This window comes from Chiloscyllium plagiosum, chromosome 29, assembly GCF_004010195.1.
Source record: "Chiloscyllium plagiosum isolate BGI_BamShark_2017 chromosome 29, ASM401019v2, whole genome shotgun sequence".
NCBI lineage: Eukaryota > Metazoa > Chordata > Chondrichthyes > Orectolobiformes > Hemiscylliidae > Chiloscyllium > Chiloscyllium plagiosum.
Window position 1 is genome coordinate 8,698,583 of NC_057738.1, and position 3,173 is coordinate 8,701,755.

The 3,173-nt window shown below is 44.6% G+C and overlaps 1 protein-coding gene across 1 annotated transcript in view; it reads left to right on the plus strand.

The window, feature by feature from the left end:
- The window catches only part of LOC122564357 (putative 2-hydroxyacid dehydrogenase SE_1879), a 52,249-nt gene that overhangs the window by 13,553 nt on the left and 35,523 nt on the right, over positions 1 to 3,173 (plus strand). The window lies entirely within an intron of this gene.

Genomic DNA, 3,173 nt, shown 5'->3' on the forward strand with positions numbered 1-3,173 from the left:
GTGTGAGCAGTTTTGGATCTTGTAGCAAGGAAAGATATGCTGACGTTGGAGGGGTCCACAGACAATTTACATGAACGATCCCAGGGATGAAAGGTTTGTCATATGAGGAGCGGTTGAACATCTGGGTCTGTACCTGAGGGAGTTTACAAGCATGGGTTTGGTGATCTCATTGAAATTTATAGATTACCAATAAGCCTGGATAGAATGGATGTGGTGAAGATGTTTGCTCGAGTCGGACAGACTAGGACCTGGGGACACAGCCTCATGGTGTCGGACAGACTAGGACCTGGGGACACAGCCTCATGGTGAAGGGATGACCTTTTAGAACTGAGATGGGAAGAATTTCTTCCAAGTGAAAATGGTTAATCTGTGGAAGTCATTGTTGCAGATGGATGTGAAGGCCAAGTCATTGAGTGTATTTAAGGTAGCGAGGTTCTTGATTTGCAAAGGGGTCCGGGGTCACTCGGAGAATGGGGCTGAGAGACATAGTCATGATCAAATGATGGAGCAGATTGAATGGACTGAATGGCCTAATTCTGCTCCCATATCTTCTGGTTGTATTTCCAATATCCACAACAATGAGCTTTAGCAAGATGAAAAGCCATGGATATTTTAAATTGCATTTAATTAACATGCTATAAACCTTCTAAGTAAGGGAATTGTTGAAGTGTTAACATGTCTCATGATCCCAGCATTGGGTTGTGCTTTCCAGAGGGATGGAAGGTTTATCTACACAAAAGGTGGCATGGTGGCTCAGTGGTTAGCACTGCTGCCTCACAGTGCCTGGGTTCGATTCCTGTCTCGGGCAACTGTCTGTGTGGATTTTTCATGTTCTCCCCATGTCTGCATGGGTTTGCTGTGGTTTCCTCCCACAGTCCAAAGATGTGCAGGTTAGGTGAATTTGCCATGGGGTTAGGTGAATTTGCCATGGTGTTAGGTGCATTAGTCAGGTGGTCAATGTTGGAGAATAGGTCTGTTGGGTTGCTCTTCAGAGGGTTGGTGTAGACTTGTTGGGCCGAAGGGCCTGTTTCCACACTGTAGGGAATCTAATCAAAGTTAGTGTAATCTCTCCAGTTCTGAAGAGCAATCATATCAGATTCAAATTATACTATTACTTTTTCTCTATCTCTCAACTGATGCTGCCAGACTAGCAGAGTTTCTCTGGCATTATCTATATTTGTTTTGGATTTCCAGCATCTGCAGTATTTTGATTTTTATGTAATCTTGTGCAAGATATCCTCCTGCGTCTGCTCATATAATTTCTGTTTACTTTATTACTGATTTTGGAATGGTTATAAATGGCAGACATTTATTCTGCATATTCTGTAGCCAGAGCTAGTCACAATTCTATGATCTGTCAAGAATGTAAGAAATATGAGGAGGATTGAGACATTTGCTCACTCAAGCCTGCTGCATCATTCAAAATGGCTGATCTGCCCCAGCCCTCAACTCCTGGTGTGCCAGCTCTCTTTCCCAACCCAAGCTTTAATAATTATTTTCAGTGATAGCGACTCAGTTGCATGGTCAGCTGGTTTGCAATGCAGTGTGATGTCAATGGCATGGGTTTAATTCCTATTTCATCTGAATTTAAAATTCATGAAGGACTCTCCTTCTCAATCTCTCCCCTTGATAAAGCTTCCCAGCCATCTCTCTCTCATTAGAGACAACGGTAACTTTCCTTCTTACTTTCAGTGTTTAAGCCTCTACAAATGCCTGAAGATATTTCACAGAATCACAGAATTCCTCCAGTGCAGATAGAAGCCATTCGGCCCGTTCCAGTCTGCGCCAATCTTTGAAAGAGTATCCTGCCCAGACACTCCCCCCGCCATTTTCCATATTTCCCATGGCTGACCCATCTAACCTACACATTCTTTGACACGATAGAGTTTTTTTTAAACATGGTCTTCCCACCTAAGCTGCACATCTTCGGACATCATTTAAAGACTTCTTTGTTCTTTTTCTCTTTGCTGTTCTCAAGCTTGACAAAAGGGTCTCCCTATTAAAAATGAAAGAACTGCGGATGCTGTAAATCAGAAACAAAAACGGAAGTTGCTGGAAAAGCTCAGCAATTCTGGCAGCATCAGGTCTGAGGAAGGGTTACTGAACCCAAAACGTTAACTTTGATTTCTCTGCACAGATGCTATAATACCTTCAGAGTTTTTCCAGCAACTTCTGGATTTGAAAAGGATACCCCTGCTTTTTTTTAAAGATTAAATTCCCTACAGTGTGGAAACAGGCCCTTCGGCCCAACCAGTCCATACTGACTCTCTGAAGAGTAACCCACCCAGACCTATTTCCCTCTGACCATAGCACCTAACACTATGGGCAATTGACCATGGCCAATTCACCTTTGTGACGATGAGAGGAAACCAGAGCACAACCACACAGACATTGGGAGAATGTGCAAACTCCACACAGACAGTTGCCCGAGCTAGGAATCGAACCCGGGACCCTGGCGCTGTAAGGCAGCAGTGCTAACCTAAGGTAGCAGTGCTAACCACTGAGCCACCGTGCTGTCCCAATTTATTTTTGTGTACGCAGCAATAATTATTTATGTCACCTTAACTTTTTCTGTTTACCGCTAGTCGATGCAACTTGGAATTCGCCCTCAAGGGCCCCCTCACCTGAACTAAACTATAATCGCCAAGCAAAGGCTAAAGGCGCGGTTTCAAAGGTATTGCTAGAATTCTGCTCTTCAATCCTCGAGTTTGAAGATGAACAGTTCACTTTTTCTCCTGCTTTAGGCAGGAGCTTCAATTGTGTAAATAGTTCAACTGTATCCTAACTTTCAAACATCGCTGTTCATGATCGAGAATCAATGTGTCTCAAAAACCGCGTATTCACATTATCCCTCCGGCTCGCACTGGGGCTTCTCCCACCTTTTTCACGGAGCCAGGACATCACTGTCCCTTGGGAGGGATTTTTGGATTTGTTGAGTAATTAAGGGCAGAATTGTACCGTTTTGCAGATATCTACATTTGGATGTACAGCGGGAATCGAGCCGTTTTTCTCTCAGTCCAGTCCAGCTCAGCCCAGAAACCCTGCCGCAGTTACACACAGACACCACACTCTCACTCTGAGTGCTGGGCTGTCCTGCCTGCGGGAACTGCTCGCTTCAGCGGGAACAGTGCTCCGGCCTGAAGACATCAGCCACACAGACACGGCGTGAGTAT